General features: G+C 45.4%; 1 protein-coding gene across 6 annotated transcripts in view; it reads left to right on the top strand.

Annotated features, from left to right (window-relative positions):
• The window catches only part of LOC146801760 (beta-1,3-galactosyltransferase 5-like), a 152,236-nt gene that overhangs the window by 51,470 nt on the left and 81,560 nt on the right, over positions 1 to 19,206 (top strand). The window contains exon 1 of one of the 6 annotated variants that reach the window (XR_014967654.1): positions 6,485 to 6,842. The exons of 2 other annotated variants lie outside the window; for them this stretch is intronic. The gene's annotated coding sequence lies outside the window, so the exon portion shown is untranslated. Of the gene's footprint in view, positions 1 to 6,484; positions 6,843 to 6,933; positions 7,262 to 19,206 lie in introns of those variants that run through there. 3 more of the 6 variants (XM_085621238.1, XM_085621239.1, XM_085621240.1) reach the window with 3 other exon arrangements.

Below are 19,206 nucleotides of genomic sequence, written 5' to 3'. Positions count from 1 at the left end.
TTTCTTATCTACGCTTCCATTTATTGTGAAAAGTATCCGGATCGGGCAGTCGCCTTGTTTAAGTATATGGATATTATAAGGAAGGCTCAGAGTTATTTTGGAGGATATGCTTGGTTGTCATATGATGAGGAATTCAGAGCTCGGCTGTGTGTTGCACCAGACAGACCTTGGGGTGATGTGGATTCCGAGCTGTGGCTGCAATGTATGGCGTCTTCTCAGCCACCTGCTGTTACTCATACTGCCAGTGGGTTGCCGGTATCTTATCGGCCCTTTCAAGCTCGTCCCGCCCAGCCTGGGGCAGGGTTTGGAGGAAGGGGTCAGCCGTCCAATTTGGGGGCCTGTTGGAACTTTAACAGGGGCTTCTGCAGTAGGCAGTTTTGCCGATACAAGCATGATTGCTCTTAATGTGGAGGCAAGCATCCCCTCACACAATGCTTTGCAGGCCAGAGTTTCGGGGTCCAAGGTAGAGGGCAGCGGGGAAGAGGGCAGTTTTTGCAGTTTGCGGCAAAGGGCTCCTACCCCAATTAGGTTAGCGGTTTTGGGGCACTGGCTGGAGGTCTATCCGGATGAGGAGGCTGCCAACAGACTTTTTTGGGGTTTCCGGGATGGCTTTAAGATTGGGTACCAGGGTCCTCGTCGGTGTAGATGGGCCGATAATTTGAAGTCAGCGAAGGAGTTCCCGCAGGTGGTTCAGCAGAAGTTGAGGGCTGAGCTGGAGGCAGGTAGAGTTGCGGGTCCTTTCATGCAGTGTCCTCTGCCCAATTTGATTGTCTCCCCACTGGGGGTAGTCCCTAAAAAGAAAGCAGGGGAGTTCCGTTTGATACACCATTTGTCATGGCCTGAGGGTTCCTCCATTAATGACTTTTATATCGCCTGTTGACTCTTGCGTATCTCTTCTGTAGACGATGCTCTGCGTTTAGTGCGATCGGCAGGGAAGGATGCGCAATTGGCAAAAAGCGATATCCAATCGGTGTTTCGATTGCTACCAATTCACCCGTCTGACTTTGAGCTCTTGGGAATGCATGTGCAAGGGGCTTTTTACGTGGACAAAATGCTTCCGATTGGGTGCTCTATATCATGTGCCCTTTTTGAAACCTTCAGCACGTTTTTGCAGTGGAGATTTACTTATGTTACTGGTCATGACCTCATTTGCCATTATTTGGATGATTTTTTGTTCATTGGTGCGAAGGGCACTGGTCAATGTCAAGGGGCGTTGCGTTCTTTCCAGCTAATGACTCAAGAGTTGGGGGTGCCGCTGGCACCGGATAAGACGGAGGGTCCTAGCACGTCGCTGGTGTTTTTGGGCGTCGAGATTGACACGGTGGAGATGGTGGCTCGGCTGCCGGCGGCAAAGGTGCAGGAGATTTCAGCATTCTTGTCCTCTGTGTTGGAGGAGCGCAAATTGGAGCTACGGCAGGTGCAAAAGCTGTTAGGGTACCTCAACTTTGCGTGCAGGGTGGTCCGGGCTGGGAGAACATTCTGTAGGAGGTTCGGGATGTCTATGTCTGGGGCAACTCTCCCACACCATAGAGTGCGTATTTCTGCAGTGACTAGGGCGGATTTGTCCATATGGTTGACTTTTCTGGCAGACTTTAATGGAGTATCTTTGTTTTTTGCGGAGTAAGACATGATTTGGCAAGTTCAGATTTACTCAGATGCGTCTGGTGCACACGGTTTTGGCATATTCTGGGAGGGGCGTTGGTGTGCAGAAAGTTGGCCCAGTCATTGGCTGTTGCAGGGGCGCAGCATCGCCTTTTTTGAGTTATTCCCTCTCCTGGTTGCTTTGTATGTTTGGGGGGAGGAGTTTCAAAATCGTTCAGTGCTGTTTAATGTTGACAACTTAGCTGTAGTGGAATTGATTAATCACCAGAAGGCCAGAGATTTGAGAGTTTTGCGTTTGTTGCGTACCTTTATGCTCAAATGTGTACAGTTTAACATTGTTTTTAAGGCAAGGCACATTCCAGGAGTACATAACGGTATAGCAGACTCTCTGTCTCGTTTACAGTGGGCAAAGTTTCGCAGGCTGGCACCTGGGGCAGCACCCAACAAGACCCAAATCCCACAGTGTGTCTGGGAGTGGGGGGACTGAGAATTGTCTCCTTGGTAGAAAATTCAGTAGCGGCCTCTACGAGACAGAGCTATCAGCAAGCCTGGAGCGAGTTCTTATGCTATGGTAAACTGTGTGCTGGGCATAGGAGGAGCTTGACTGATGAACAAATGTTATTGGGTTTTGTTTTACACCTGATAGACAAAGGTTTTTCCCACACTACCATTTCTGGTAAATTAGCAGGGATTTCTTTTTACGGACAGTTGAGGTGGGGGAGGGAACCGGTGCAGGGGGTTTTGGTAAAGAGGGTCCTTAGAGGTCTAGGTAGGTTTCAGGCTGGGGCAAGGCAGTTGCGGCGGGCGGTGACGTTTGAACTGTTGCAAAAGATGCTTTTGGAGCTCCCTCTGTGCTGTTACAATGAGGCCGAATGTGGTTTGTTTAGGTTATGTTTTCTTTGGTTGTTTTTTGGGGCATTCAGGGCGTCCGAGCTCCTGGGTTTGACTAACAGGGCTGGGATTCATAGTACAGAGGTTTTTCTTGAGGATCAACGGTTGCGCATTTGGCTGCGGGTTTCCAAAACCGATCGATTAGGGAGGGGAAAATGGGTTTTCTTAAACAGAAGTGGGGTGGGTCAGTGCTGTCCTGTCAAGGAATGGGAGGTTTTCACAGCTTCTAGTTTCTTTTCTCAGGGACTGATTTTTTGCCATGCACAGGGGCACCCGATTACAGTTTCACAGTTGTTGGCTGTTATGAGAAGGGTGCTCCTTCGTTTGGGGGTGAATCCGTTATGTTTTGGCACGCATTCTTTCCGCATTGGGGCAGCCACGGAGGCGGCTCGTTTGGGGTGGTCCTGGGCAGACATAAGGCGGATTGGGAGATGGAAGTCCAAATGTTGCGAAAAGTATGTTAGGAAATAATGCACGTTTTCCTCTGTTTTCTGGTTAATGGTTTGTTTTTCTACCTAGGTAAGCTTCCGGGGAGTGTAAGTTGGAAAAAGACAACATGGATAATAGGACATTCCTTCGTAAAATGGGCCGCGGTATATGCCGAGCAACAGATTTGTGGGAGATCGCTTGGACTTCACAGTGCTAGTCATGAGGTGGTATGGCAGGGAAAAGGGGGAATGCGATGGGGGGGATTGTTCCCCCTGTTGGACAGGATGTGTTCAAGAGGGGGCCCACCGAATCTGCTTATTCTCCATTTGGGGGAGAATGATCTCGTTAGCTTATCTGGTCTGACTCTCATAAAATTGATGAAACGTGATCTGGAGGTCCTCACGGCTTCTTGGGTGGGCACCCAGGTGGTATGGACAGAATTCATCACGAGGCTGCATTGGAGAGGAGCACTTAACCATGCGGCGATGGAGAAAGCGAGACGGAAGGTTAACCGAGCCATGAGACTGTTTTGTGAGGGCAATGGCGTGAAGGTTCTGGCGCATTCTAACATACGGAGCACGGAAGGTTATCTTTATAGGGACAATGGGGTTCATTTGTCCAAAATGGGGCAAGCATACTATTTACTGGAATTAAGGGACTTGATTGCGCCTGAGAAGGGTTTTTTTTGCAAACATTGATCAAGGGTGGGGCAGGAAAACTCTTTGGGCTTTCCTGGTTGGTGGGTTTTTTGTGTTGGGGGGGGGGGGTGGGCAGCCTTGAGCAGGATTGTCCATCCTCCAATCGGGGAGGTGGGGGGGACGAAGTTAAGGGGACAGGAAATGAGAATGAGGGGATGCTATACAGGGGTCAGGCATTCGGGATCCGATTGGGGTCAACATTGGGGGTTTATGTTTTTTGTAGATAGGTGGAAATAAATTGGAGGAATTAATTTAATTCTATATGGACAAATGTTTGAAGAGAATTTTATTTGGCACCTGTCTAAATAAAGTGGCCTTTTTTGCTATACAAAGAATTTGTGGTTCGTGAGTTATTCTGCATTCTGCGAGGGGGGACCCAGGGGGGTGCGTGGCACGAGCCTGTCACCCCCTGGGTTGTTCGCGCAATTGATCGGCCACACAGGTGGGAGGGAGAGGTGATCAGGGAGGCGGGAGGCGCGCGAGGGGAGGTTTGATATAGAGGGTAGGAGGGGCGGGAAAATCACTGTGCCCTCGGGAGCTGGGAGGAGGGGTTTCCTGAACTTTTTGTCCCACCCACTCTTCCCTCTCAATTTTCCATCCGTTCGTCACCTATACTGGGTGATTAATTTTTAGTTTTGCTGTCATCAGAGTAGTTTTTTGTCTCTTTTTGCCACGCTAAGACAGGTTTTGTCCGTTAGATGGTTAGTTTGTTTTGGTAGGCGGGTTTTTTGTGTTGGGGGTGTGGGCAGCCTTGAGCGGGATTGTCCATCCTCCAGTCGGGGAGGTGGGGGGGACGAAGTTAAGGGGACAGGAAATGAGAATGAGGGGATGCTATACAGGGGTCAGGCATTCGGGATCCGATTGGGGTCAACATTGGGGATTTATGTTTTTTGTAGATGGGTGGAAATAAATTGGAGGAATTCATTTAATTATATATGGACAAATGTTTGAAGAGAATTTTATTTGGCACCTGTCTTAATAAAGTGGCCTTTTTTGCTATACAAAGAATTTGTGGTTCGTGAGTTATTGTGCGAATGATACTGCCTTTTATTTATGTTTTACAAACGAAAACAAGAATAAAAGTTATTGTCATTTGCAAGGGCAATAGCTCAAACTCGCGTAAATGCGAGACCTATTGCATTGCAAATGCTTGTTACTTGTGAAGGCTGTATTCATCTTCCTCAATAGGTTATTTTTTCAGCACTCAATGCTACTGTGCTATTAGTAAATGTCCAGTAATCTGTACCATAGTGGTCATTACAAGAGAGAGAGCTGACTAAACACACATTAATGTAGGCAAATATGGTTGCTTCTCCACCTGCCAGATGCACGTTCCAGCAGGTAGTGCCGACTGTGGCAAAGAGCTTTGGTCTAATTGGCGTCACCTATTAGAACAAGTATTACAGGCTGACTTGACAGTACATGAAGTTATTATAAATATACATATACAACTCTTTGAACAGATCTCCTGACTGAGTGGCTATTTCCTGGCTCAAAATGACCTTCAGCAAGTCTCTTATATAAGTAGCCTACTCAAGCTAGAACACTCTAAAGAATCTCTGTATTTATATGTCAGCATAACTTTGTCCGATCGGTCTCTGCCAGTCTATTACAATAATTATTGGCATTGTAAATGACCTTGCCTTTTATTTATCTGTTTAGATAATTAACACATAAATAAAAGGCATTGTCATTCACAATATCATTAGCTCAAACTCTTGTAAATGATAGACCTATTGCATTTCAAAGAAGCAGCCGCTATTGTCCAGGGCTGCTTGGAAAGTGAAAGCGCGCATGGCGCGCTGAATGTTGCAGGAAATCATGTCGTGCCTGCAGTGAGGCGAAACTCATTAAAGAAAATAGTTCTTACAGATTAAATAAGACGTACCGTGTAACAAACGTGTAACAAACGAAGTAAAAGGGCCAGTTCTCATGGGAGGTTACAAATGAAGACGGTACTAAGGAGGGACTAACAAGCCTATTAACAAATCAGAAGCCAGCATTCACAATGGACAATGACACAAGCCAATTAAAAATATGGGCGAAGAGTGGGTGGGGCTTCAACTCCATACTCGTATATAGCATGCCTCGCAGAGCAGCGCATGAGCTGCCCAGGCTAGACCTAAAAAGTGCCCTCGCTGACATGCAATGTGTTTTGTATTTTAGTGATGCTCAAATACACCCCCCTCCCTTTCCTCCCCCCCCCATGTGCCAGGCGTGCTTTATCTAAATGGCATAGCCATTATTCTCATGGGCCTTAGTGCAAGGGAGGAAATGAGCCCCTGAGCTGCTGCTCCAATTGTAAAAGATAGCAATAATCAGGATTGAGCGGGCCCCTCGAGCCTCTGGGTCCTGGTGCCACTGCACCTGCTGCATCAATGGAAGAAACGGCCCAGGCTTTATATACATCTGAAGTAGGCATGCTGAGATTTTTAAACCCTGGCTGCTTAAAGTATTTAAGTTTCTAGAACTACAAGTCCTAGAATGCAAAGTGCATTTGGCTGCAACAGGACTGGATGGGTCACATATGACATGGAGCCACAGCTTTGGTCACTACACTCTGAGGCTGAAAGTCTGTAATAAAATGTCTGAAAGCGCACAGGAGCTGTATCCCACAGACAATGTTAATTATATTTATATATCTAGATTTTATCTGTTTTACTGTTTCTTCCTTCTTAGTTTTCTAAAGCTCTCTGATATCCTCTTTGGGTCTTGGTCGCGCTATATAATAAAACTTTATAAATAAATATGCAGATCTGTACACGAAGGGATGAGTGTACCTATTGTGAGGTAGTAAGAACAGACGCGTCACTCGACTCATTTCCACCTGCCTTTTGGTAGAAATGCACACTGAAGCTGGTAGGTGTCGCGCCAGGGAAGGGCGGAGTTTCCTCCGACAGTGGGCACCTTGTTCAGCGGCGCTTTGCTTCATTCTGTTTAAAGCCCGTTATTTTTGCACATCCCCTTCAGGGGGGTGGGGACGCCTTCTCCCTCCCTCTTTCTTCGCCGCAGTTTTCCCTGAGCACTGATGCGACAAGGCGCCTCTTGTCTGCTGCCGGGCGGAGCGGACGGAGCGCACCTCTGGGGCGCAGAGTGCGACGGAGGCAGCGGGGGATGAGGGCGGAAGACGGGCAGGGCGGCTGCCGCGCCGGGGGACACCCACCAGAGCCAGCTGCTGCCCCGTGCCCCGGATGCTGGACATGCTCGGCTTGACGTCAAAAGGTAAGCGGCTTGGGCATCCGTGTTTGTTTGCTCCCGTTGCAGTGATAAGAACTCCCAGGGCAGCGCGACCTTCATTCCTGGCAGCGGCAGGAGGACGGGGTGTGGGGGGCGGGTGGAAGCTGTGTAAACATGGTGGACGACGGTCTGCCCGGCAACCCACCACCAGCCACACTCGGCCGCTGCTGAAACACGGGTGCAAGATGGACTGGAAGGAAAGGGGTGCACGTGCCATGATTGTTAGGCGCTGCCGTGACACGGAAATAGGAAAAAAATAGAGGTATTTCTTATTTACCGCCTCCCTCTGTGTGACTTGTCCATAGCCCACGTGCCTTGGAGGAGCAGACCCAGGCCCCTGTTGCGGGACCCTCCACTCTCTTTTGTTCCAGTGACGATGCTTTGGGGGTGACTTCGTGGAAGATGTAAGTAGTTCTTACATGGACAGTGACCGCGCAAGGCTAATGCATACGCAGTAAAGCTGCATATCGTAACGGGTGGTGTAGGTGGCCCCATCACACAGAACAGGTACTGCGTGGGCAGCATCAGGGCAAGCTGAACTCTACCAGTGAACAGTAAGAGTACCGGTCCATGAACGGTAATACACCAAAATGCCAGGGGTAGCGGAAGTGATATCACGTGCCCTTTTACCATATACACACACAATCACGCTAACACACACACACAACTTCTTTATATTTATGATTTAATTTCAGCTCTTTCACGCCCTCTTTGGCCAAGTCGCTGACAGTAGGTGCACTAGTTCAAATTCTAAATGTGTTTACATCTAATATTCAGGGATAGTGACCTGTGTTTTCAATATTGTAACAGCAACAGCTCATTGCTGCAAATAATCTCTGTGACACCCTCCCATTTCGTATATGTGAGGGTCTATTGTCACCTAAAATAAACTTTTTTTTATGGTTGCTGCATGAAACAAACACATTTCTCTGCAATATGTCTGTATTAGACTCACTCATCGCCCACATTAAAATGCATTAAAAGAATACTGTATTTAAAACAATCTGTTTAAGAATTATTCAAGGTCAACAGGGCAAGACTCTCTGCAGAACAGAGCTTGCTCTATCAGGGGGCCCCCCTAAAAGGCTTGGACCCTGGGCCAAAGCCCACTTTGCCCTTGCCTTTATACGTCTCTGATCCTCACCCGCAAGCACGCATACGACATACATTTAAAAGCCTTTGTTAGGTTACGCCTGCACATCGCTTGATAATGTGCTGGTGGAATCTCTTGTAGTTAATATGCCATAAAAGGGGACTCTTATCAGTTCACGCCACCAAATTACTGAGTTCATTCACTTTTGTGTGGAACTTTTATTTTGTTAACTTCCCCTGGCTGCACACATTTACAATACTTCAACTAAAGCTGTTCACACTGTTTAAGCCCCATTTACTGTCAAGATAAGAACTCTTCCCGTGGAAAAGGCAGACAGCTTCCAACAGTATGCTGGAACGCTTGCTTTTTACTACTTAGCAGTAGCGGTCCGTGGAGGGAGTTCGGTGGGGCAATGAGGTGGGGCGGGGAAATGTAAACACCGGAATATGCATGAACGGAGGTAAGTACACATTTAAATAAATAAAATGAATTTCGTTGCGCGCGCTGCATCGCATTTTGCGATGCAGCGCGCGCAAAGGAATTCGTTTTATTTATTTTAATGTGTACTTACCTTTGTTCATCCATATTACGGTGTTTACATTTCCCCACCCTGCCCCTCCCCCGCCTCACTGCCCCACCGAACTCCCTCCACGGACCGCTACTGCTACTTAGTTGTGTAAAGCAGATGCTTTAACCTTAGAAGATTTGTAGCATTTGTGAACCACGGCGCTCAGATGGGGAATGGAGACCTGGGCATATTCTCCATGCAGGCTGTAATGCAGCCTGCATAGAGAACATGCAAAGTGCTCATGACTGTTTGGCCAGCTCGAGAGGGCCGGTCAAACAGTCATGCGCACTTTACAGAGTGCCACCACTCCTTCCCCAGCTCTGAGAGCAGAGCAGCCCCGACCGCAAAGACGCTGGAACAAATAAAATGATGATAACGTCTAGGTATTATCATTTTATTTTTCATTCACTTCCACTGCTAAAAGCAGCGAGGCGGTGCTTCCCGGCCTGCGTGCAGGAGCCGCCACTGCGTAGCGCTAAACATACACAAGTCACTATGCACCGGCCAGAATTCATTTCTGGAGCTCTTTGGTGCAGTGCATTAACTAGTAGAGGTTTCATACTATACCACAGTGCATTTCCCACAGATTAACGTCATTTTCATTTACACTGTGTGTTATTTTATATGTAGTTACCGACAGGTGAAGGGCTGAAAAAAGTTACAGAATATTTATTTTTTTAGCCACGCCTCTGACCACGCCTGCACACTCACTTACCCTATCCTGATTGCGCAGAGCATCACAGTTCCAATACTTTTTTTAAAAATACCCTTCGACCACTGGGAATACCCATATTAATTCGAGGATACAGTCCTTTTCTGCGTGCTTATTTGATTCCGAGGGCTTTGCTGCTCCGGCCCTGCTCTGTTAGGGGTGAGAAATGCAGGGTATGGAATTATAACTGTGTGATCCCCGTGCACTCTAAGGTATATGGACGGTTTAACTATATAGTTTCGGCGCACCTTGTGAAACACGAAGTCCCGGCGTGTCTTTATCAATGCAAATGTGTTGTAAGAAAGAACATCTTCTCACTAACAAGGGCGCACTTAATATACGATGAAACACGCTGGTTTCTTCATCAGTTTTCTTTTATGAACTGATGAAGAAACCAGCGTGTTTCATCGTATATTAAGTGCGCCCTTGTTAGTGAGGAAATGCAGGGTATGGGCCATGACTTTAAGGTGCAGGGTCGACTCTGGGAGAGATGGGGGAGCGTCCAGGGTGCTGATGCGGCTCAGGGGGTGGCTGGGCTCTGCCTAGGCCTGGAACCCCCGGCTGAACCCACGTGGGAGTTTACCAGCTGCAGGAACAGACCTGGAAACATCTGACTGTTCCAGAACCCAGTAATCCCTAGTGCGGCATCACGTGGTCACTTGGAAATGGTGCACGCAGTATCCCCAGGCGCACAACACTTGCAGACTCATAATAAGTCCCCCGGGGCTCAAAAGTCTAAACATGCAGATGATGATTTCTAAAAAGCCAGGATTGCTAGAAAGTGACAGGTGACTTCGAGCTGCCTGACAACTAATTTTTATAATTTAACAGAGGTGAAAAATGATTCAGTCCGTTTTGAAAATTGTTTGATTCATATGTAAAACCCAAACTGGACGCTGTTCACGTATTTTGGTATCGTGCACTCTTGCGTTCACATTGTGCTTTACAAGAAACATTCACTGTACAATTTGTCTGGCTTCATAAAGCTTCACTAACACACAACGCAATGAAAGCTTGGGCAGAACAGTGCAAGCTTCCACAGCACTGAGAACAGTTACAGGCATGGACATCCTTTAGGGGGTTGCCAGGGGTCGCGGCGTTTTGCGACCCCTGCCCGTGCAACCCCTAGCATTAGAGGGCAAGGAGTCAGAGTAATTCATTTGTCGCAATTATGTTAGAAGATGAAAGAGTGTAAAGCAAAACAATAAAGCGTTTAATTTTAAAAGTGAGCTTAAGAGATGCTTTCACAAATTCTTGTTCAAAGGTTTACTTCTGTGTGATCTACACCGCAAATAAATAATTAAGTTGCATTGTAACATAGAAAACCAGTAAACATTCAAAGGACAGCAGTGAAACATTTGAATATTTTCATACTAAGGAACTAAATTAAAACTCACACCAAAAGAATAAAGTATATCAGACTTGCAAAATTTTTATGAATTTATGGTTGGGTACAACTGTATGCAGAACTGCTGGTACCATCGGCACAGGCCTCCCAAAACAGATGCACAATAAAGTATTTTTATGTTACATTTTATTTAGAAATGTGCCTATGACATTTCATAGCTGTACCATTGAATATCATAGCCATCCTCCAGATAGTAATGTTTATTTTTTTTTACTTGCTTCAATTGTATTGTTCTATTTTGACGAACCTTGCACTCTAGGTGAGGGGGTACTTCCTATGATGTAATTGGGCCTGAGGGTCATGTGACAACTTTTCCTTTGATGCCACCAGAGTCAACAGTCATCTGATGTCACATCTTGTGATGTCATCAGGGTCAAAGGGTATGTTATGTCACTTCCACCAGTCCAGACATTTATGGTGAATTGACACCCGTGTTTACAGGTAGGGCTTGATTTAGTTAAAAAAAAAAAAAAAAAGAGAGAAACAAATCTAAGTGCGGTGGTGAAAAGTTTTTATTTGGAGTCTGCTGCGAACGTTGCCAAATGCCAGGGTTGCCAAATACAGAGACATTAACATAATCGTGAATCCACCTTAGAGTTATTTCTTTCATCGCCCTGTACTTCCTGTTTCTTTATGTCACTTGTGAGGGTTATTTGTCATTCTTCTTTGTCACTGTTATCCTATGTTTTTTCCCTTCTCCCCTTTCCCTTTTCTGCCGTTCTTTCTTACGTTTTGAGTCAAAGTTTGATGATTATAAAATGTCCTGGGCCTAAAAAGTAAGGTTGGTGCAAACCACCATCACCACCAGTACAAATTAAGCAGCGGGCACAGAAAAGGTGTGATGCTGGCCTTCTCTTAGTCCAACGTCTATCAGCATAGTTGGTGTTCTACCAGTCAAGAAGCTCCAAAAACCATGTTTCCCATCTCAAATGACCACTGTAACAAATACTCCTTCAATGGAGTGAGTAGGCCACCATTTTCCTGCATTCACTTTCCATAACCCACTCCCTCCTGTCACTTGCTCTGTTTTAACTTGTCCTTTTCTCTCACACTCTTACATAGTCACACACTTCCTTTCTCCTTCTTTATCTTTCTCATTGTCCCTCTCTCTTTCATCATAACCTCACCTCTCAAATGTGCCGCTTTCACTTCCTCTCCCGTCTCTTCAATATGTATAATTCACCTATGTCTTTCATTAGTACCTATATTTTCCCTACCCACTGAAGTATCTTTGATCCCTCTTCACCACCTTTCAGCTGGTACTCATTCTCTTTATTATATCGTCTCTAGCCTTTTTCTCTTTTCTTCCCAGTTTTTGGCTTGTGTTTGAAATCCCTCTCCATTGCCTTGTGGTCTCTCACTCCCTCCACGTTCTGTGTGCTGCGAGAGTCTGTGGGGCGAGGGGGCTGGCCGGGGGAGCAGCTTTCAACAGATGTAGGTTGTCATGGCACTGGAAAAGGGGTGAGAGAGCACGGGCATTACCAGCCTGGTGGGTAGAGGAGAGAGAAATATGCAGTAATCAGGAGAGTAGAGAGCAGGAGCAAGTGCTGTGGGTGGGCAATGGAAATTACCCAGGTTTCATTTTCAAAGGTCCTTGACAGAAACTTGCGATAGAAGTAGTTTATGCATATTGAGAAAGCATATGCTGCATTATTTTGGTTTTATAATCCCTCTCTCCAAACCTGACAAAAAATGTACAGCTTTCTACACACCTATGACAAAATACAACTACATCCTAGGTCCACTATAAAGCATACCAAAGAAATCTAGTTTACAAAATCTACCTATGACAAAATACAACTGCATCCTAGGAGCCCTGTAAAGCATGCTAAATAAATCTAGTTTACAAAATCTACCTATGACAAAATACAACTGCATCCCAGGAGCCCTGTAAAGCATGCTAAATAAATCTAGTTTACAAAATCTACCTATGACAAATACAACTGCATCACAGGAGCGCAATAAAGCATGCTAAATAAATCTAGTTTACAAAATCTACCTATGACAAAATACAACTGCATCCCAGGAGTCCTGTAAAGCATGCTAAATAAATCTAGTTTACAAAATCTACCTATGACAAAATACAACTGCATCCCAGGAGCCCTGTAAAGCATGCTAAATAAATCTAGTTTACAAAATCTACCTATGACAAAATACAACTGCATCCCAGGAGCCCTGTAAAGCATGCTAAATAAATCTAGTTTACAAAATCTACCTATGACAAAATACAACTGCATCCCAGGAGCCCTATAAAGCATGCTAAATAAATCTAGTTTACAAAATCTACCTGTGAGAAAATACAACTGCATTCTAGGAGCCCTACAAAGCATGCTAAATAAACCTAGTTTATAAAAATCTACACCTCAGCAGACTTGGGGCCTGATTTAGAGATCGGTGGGCGGGTTACTCCGTCGCAAGTGTGACGGATGTCCCATCCACCGAAGTGCATTATATTCAGTGGCACTTGTAATATGGTGAATGAGATATCCGTGACATTTGTGATGAAGTAACCTGTCTGATGAAATTGAAATCAGGTGTTTAGAGACTAGTGGTCTGATTTAGAGTCCGGCAGACGGGTCACTCCATCACAAAAATGGGGATAACCCCTCTTTTGTGGCAGTGATCCTGCCTGCGTTATTACAAGTGCATTATATCCAGTGGCACCTGTAGGATATCCGGTACGTTATGACCAGTAACCCACCCACTGAACTCTAAATCAGTCCCTAGATTACCCAGAAGGAAATTTTAGTCGACCAGTTACAAACTTATTCGACTGAGCGCAGTTGTTGCGCATGGATTCACCTGTACTGAATTGCCAAGAAGAGCTGCACGTGAATTCGGTTGCACTTTTGAACGGGATCTTGGTAATGTTTTCTATAGGTGACAATTTTAATTTTACCTGCTGAATATATATAATGAAAACTTTTATATTCCTTGTTTTTATCTGACCCTGGCACCCTTGTCAATTAGTGTTGGCAAGAACTTAAAAATATGATTATACAAACGTTTGGAGATCTTATTTAGCAGAGAGCCCACATACTTTTAATCTTCAGCCTTTTGGAAAATTGGATGTAAGTAAAGCCTCAATTAGGCACCTCTTAAACAAATCAAGAGAGCTATTATCTTTTATGCAGGACAAAGAGGCCTTAGCAGCAAAAAGCACACCTGGTCTATTATTAACATGTTTGACTATCTACGGGTTCATCAACAACCCTATGAAAGGTACTTAGTTCTTAAGTTAAGACTCAGCAGATATCCATAAAAGGACGGCACTCCTAGATGGATACAACAATGGTCAGCAAATCGTTGCAAACTTTGAGGTTTCTCTAAAGCAGTGATCCTCAAAGTACGGCCCGGGGGCCGCCTGCGGCCCTCCTGACTGACTGACTGAAGTATTTGTAGAGCGCACGAATGCCGCGGCGTCTTGGCGCTAACAGATCCAGAAAAGAGAGAGGCAGAGGAGCAGGTTGATCTAGACAAAGAGCCAGGTTTTTAGATCTTTTCTGAAGCGCGTTTTAGATTTTTGGGCACGAAGAGCTGGGGGTAGCGAGTTCCAGATTTTTGCCGCTTGGTATGAGAAGGACTCCCCACCGGGCTTTATTTATTCTGGGTTGGCAGACGAGGTCAAGGGTGGATGACCTCAGTACGCGCGGGGGGATGTATCGGGGCAGTAGGTTATTGAAGTCGTCGGGTCCCTTGCCGTGGAGAGATCTGTGGACCAGGCAGAGAGCTTTGAAATGGATGCGGCGCCTGACTGGGAGCCAATGTAGCTCTCGAATAGCCTTGGATGTGGGGTGGCGTCTGGGAATGTTTAGTAGGGCTCTGGCTGCCGCGTTTTGGATTGCCTGAAGTTTAGACAGCTGTTTTTCTCCTGCTCCCAAATAGAGGGAGTTACAGTAGTCAATGCGGGATAAGACCAGGGCTCCCATTACCGTTTTCCTAAGGGTGTCTGGGATGTAGGGAAGAACTTTCCTGATCAGCTTGATGTTATGAAAGCAAGCTGAGGTCACCTGGTTCACCTGGGCTTTGCAGGAGAGTTCTTTGTCAAATAAGAAGCCAAGGTTTCTGACCTTGTCTAAGGGAAGAGGGCAAGTTCCTGCTTCGAGGGGCCACCATAGGTCGTTCCAGATGGAAGTTTTATGGCCGAACTTGATGACTTCGGTTTTATCCGTATTCAGTCTTAGGAAGTTGTTGCACATCCAGTTCTTAACCTGAGAGAGGCAGTTCCTGAATCGTTCTGCAGTGGCGTCTATAGATTGGGAGATGGACACTATGATTTGTTTGTCGTCGGCGTAAGACACTAATTGTAGGCCGTGGGATCTGATCAGGGCAGCTAGGGGAGTGACGCAAAGGTTAAAAAGGGTTGGAGACAGTGCTGAGCCTTGGGGGACTCCGCCCGGAAGAGAGAATTCAGCGGATTGCAATCCATTCCAGACCAGTTGATTAGTACGATTGGTTAGGAAGGAGGCAATAAGTGCCAGTGCGGAACCGGTGAAGCCGAGTGACGCGAGTCTTTTTAATAGGACGGCGTGATTCACAGTGTCGAAGGCCGCTGTGAGGTCTAAAAGTATCAGGGCCGATCGCCCACCTTCATCCATGGTTTTGCGAATTTTTTCAGTGGCCATAATGAGGGCCTTGACTTACGTCCCACGTCCTTACGTCCTGACCTTGACTTACGTCCCACGGGTTAACAGCAGCACTGGGCTGCTATTTACTTCAGAGAGCACTAGCATTCAGAAATATGTTAAATAAACGGGAAGCTTTTATTTACAAGCTGATTGAAGTAAAGGAAAATAATATAATATGAACCTGCAACTTTTTACCTCCCAACAAGCCCCTAGCCCATCCTGCTAGCATCAGTGCGGCCCTTGGGCTCACCACAGATCACACTTTTCAGCCCTTGGGAAAATGTCCATGAGTATATCTGCTCTAAAAAATCTTTATCGCATATAGCGCGTGCCTGCCCTCGCCTTCTCCAAGCACAGTGAATTTTGCTGAAAGCATTGTTTATAGAACATGGAGTGAGAATATGCAGCCAAGCCACAATTCTTTGTCTATCTGGAAGATCAACCTGTTTGTTGGGTAACCTACTAAGTTTATTGTTCTAGCTGATAACATGCTGAATTCAGATTTACAATTTGTATACATTGATGTGGAGCTTTAGAGAGAATGTGTAAGCACTGAGGCACTTCATTGTTCATTTGCACAGTGCTGTAAAGTGGTGTATAATGTTTATAGATGTAGTGAATTGTTTTATGGTGAAATATATATTATGGTTCTATGCAGGTCAGTTTTCCGGTTACCTGAGAGATAAGGCATTACAGATCACGAGTAAGCACTGAAGCACGCTATTGTTCATTTGCACAACGATACACAGTGTTTACAGTTTTTGAATTGTCTATGGTGCTTTTTATTAATCATTATATGTTACTTTTATTATGCTCAGTGAACCGCTGTGATAAAGATGTGCATATGTGGTATTTAATGTCCCAGTATGGTATGTAACTAATGAAGCATGTTTTGCATTCAGTTGCATAATAATTAGCGGCTGTGGAATTTCTAATGGCTCTGGCTAATTGACGTATTTTAATTTTAAATGATTAATGAATTGGGTACTACACATGACATCGCTCTTCTTATTGTAATGATTTGTATTAATCAAACAATAAATAATTTATATAATTCAATAAAGCTTGTGATTATGAGCAAAGTGAAAACAGTGCTTGCTAAAATCGCAAATAAAAAACAATTTGCGACTATAAACGAAGAATCTACAAAGTGCAGGCTTGCACAGCAAGTTTCCCATGACTGTTGCAGAAGAACACCTTCTGTAAATGCACACCTGTTCAGAGACAATCAAATGCGAGCATTGGTTCTGCAGCACGATTACATCCATTCTGAATAAAACTAAGAATAATGTCTAGGCTTAGATTTCCGAGCATTGCGCTCTTACACAATCCACTCCAAAATTGTGCATACACAAAACACAGTGCTGCTTTCACCCCACCCACTGGGTGGGCGTACACACAGGTAGTCATGTTTCAAAACGACCAGCAATCACGTAAATAATCTCTAATTAGCTGATATAGAGATCAGGGCAATAAGAGACTGGCCGATTCCCAGAAGGCCACAGATGTTCTGTTTCCTGGTTCCACCGATTTCTAAAGGTATCATCATGGGGTGTTCTCACACTTGATTCTCAGTAATCCCTTTACTTTATAAGGGCCTTGCTTTCCGATGGTTTAAAGATGCAGACAAGGCTTGCAGACATTGAAGAACTGTTTTTACATCTGCACTTAGTTTGGCTCACCCAATGAATAAAGTCCATTCATAGCCGGTCAGCTTCAGCAGCCATTCTCTCGCATCGGCACAAAAAGTCAGATGCACCTGGAGCCATTCTTCACTCGGAAGCAAAATCCTTCAAAACCGCATTACACCATAGCTCAAAGTGAGCTAGTGAGGGACTCATTTATGGGATTTTGGCATAGGGCAGCGCAGCAAGTCTCCTTGTTATGCTGGCCTACGTCAAATTGAAAGGGCAGAAATCCCCCATATTAATGCAATACGGTGCATTCCTGTCCTGTCCTCCTGCGCTGACGCTGTTTCGGCAGCCTAGCACCAACGCTGGTACCGTGGCGCAAGGGTGCCTGTTCTGTAGGCAGGATTGTTTTCGTGCTGGAAGGTGTCCCTTTCCGCACGAAAACAATCAATGGAGGCTTTTTCTTGTAATCTTGTGTGTGCGCCAGAACCCATGGGAGTTGCGTGGAAACACCCACCGCAATGCTTATGGAACACCTCCCTTGTGTAGAGCAAGGTGACGGAGCGATATGCGCTGCGTTGCCTTACTCAAGATTCATGAGTCCACTCAAAGCCACGCAAGGTGGCTTTGCATGGCTTCATACATCTGACTCAGAGCCTTGCGTCACATATGTACCAATTTGTGTTGTGCAAACCTGCCGCAAGGTTCTCATAAATATGCATGTGAGTGCTGAAAGGCGTTTAAAGGAAGGCAATATTATTTGATGGATGCTGGGCACACAGTCTAAGGGGCTGATTCTCAAAAGCCTTTATGAGTACTAGAAGTGGTACTACATGAGTACTCCCTAATACCCTCTTACGCTTCTCGAAATGGCATCAAAACACCGGAGTCCATTTTAGAGAAAGCGCAGAGAGCATAGTCCTTTTTGTTTATACTTTTTGTATATGACATTTCCCTGAATTTTCTTATTTCAGATGTTTTATGGTTAGTTCACAAAAATACTATTTTGAATACCTCAAAATGCCTTCATGGGTGTTCACAGAATTCTGCTCATGTCTCAATAGACAATAGTCAGGCATGTATTGTGGGCATTGCATTTTGCGGGGTTTGAATTAGTATTACCATATCAGCAAAGAGCAGACAATGGCAAAGGTTATTCTTTAGGCAGAAACTGATTCTTAACTTGACATCTTCTGCTTATCAACAAAAGAAATACAACACTAGGCTTCTAGACTTTAGTTTCATGTTCTGAATCTCCAGCTTCTGGCCATCTTATAGTCGACAATACTTCACCCTTGACATGTGGATCGCAAAATATGCTTCAGCCTTTATCACATTTGATCAGACGTGAGGGTAATGGCCTCAAGCCAGGGAGAGTCATGCAAGATAACTGGACTTCTACTGCCTTTGCATAGCTTCACTTGCATGTAGCTGTTTTTCTGAAAGAGTGTCACTGTTGGCACTTTTTGGGCCTTTATCTGTTGTGCCCTGCTTTTTATACAGCTGATATTTCTGCTTTAGGCTTCCTGCCTGTATAATGTATGATGTAGGCTCTCCGTTGGAAAACGTTTTGTTTCTTATTGAGTCTGTCTCACTTATTTTCACCCGCAGACAGACGGACACACATTGTCATGTCACAGTGTCGACTGAATCAACTTTAGCTTGTGGGGCTTGTGGAGGTTTACCCAGGCATTGACTTTACTGTAACATGGCACTGTATTGTAATTTCTTGCCCGTGACACTTCTTTTTTTATTTTTCTCAGTTACAGCTTTGAACGTTGGGTTGTGAAATTTAACAGTAACAAGTAAGATTGCATTCCAGTGCAATTTTGGTTAAATTGGTCTACAAGTCTCAGACAGACAGGTAGAGGCTAAAGGTCCCGGTTTATTAACCTAGTGCTTGAGTTGAATGTTTTCTCCAAGAACTTTTGGGCTTTTTACGATGTCGGACAGACCGTTGCAGATTGGGAACTGCCCGATCTTAGGCCAGCTGTTCCAACTACAGTATTGAGATGCGACTTCCCATAGGGCTCGTCAGAAACATACATTTTTCAATGGCCCGCAGCACAAGCTTACATTGAAAATGGATGTTTTCAAACATCTCTGCACCATGTGACAGGCACCTCACGGTGCAGGGATGTTTAGGAGGGGCACCATAGTGCCCCCCCTCCCCATGCCCCATTGCAGAGGGCCAGGATGGAAGGGGGCCCTGCTAGGGGCTCCCAATGTCACTTTCTGACAGCCTTTCCATGTCAGAAAAGCTGACATGGAATGGCTGTCGGAAACCGGCATCATAACCCCCACGACGC

Source organism: Triturus cristatus, chromosome 8, assembly GCF_964204655.1.
Source record: "Triturus cristatus chromosome 8, aTriCri1.1, whole genome shotgun sequence".
Classification (NCBI taxonomy): domain Eukaryota; kingdom Metazoa; phylum Chordata; class Amphibia; order Caudata; family Salamandridae; genus Triturus; species Triturus cristatus.
Note: the sequence above shows the minus strand (reverse complement) of the source record. Positions and strands in the feature narration are given on the sequence as shown.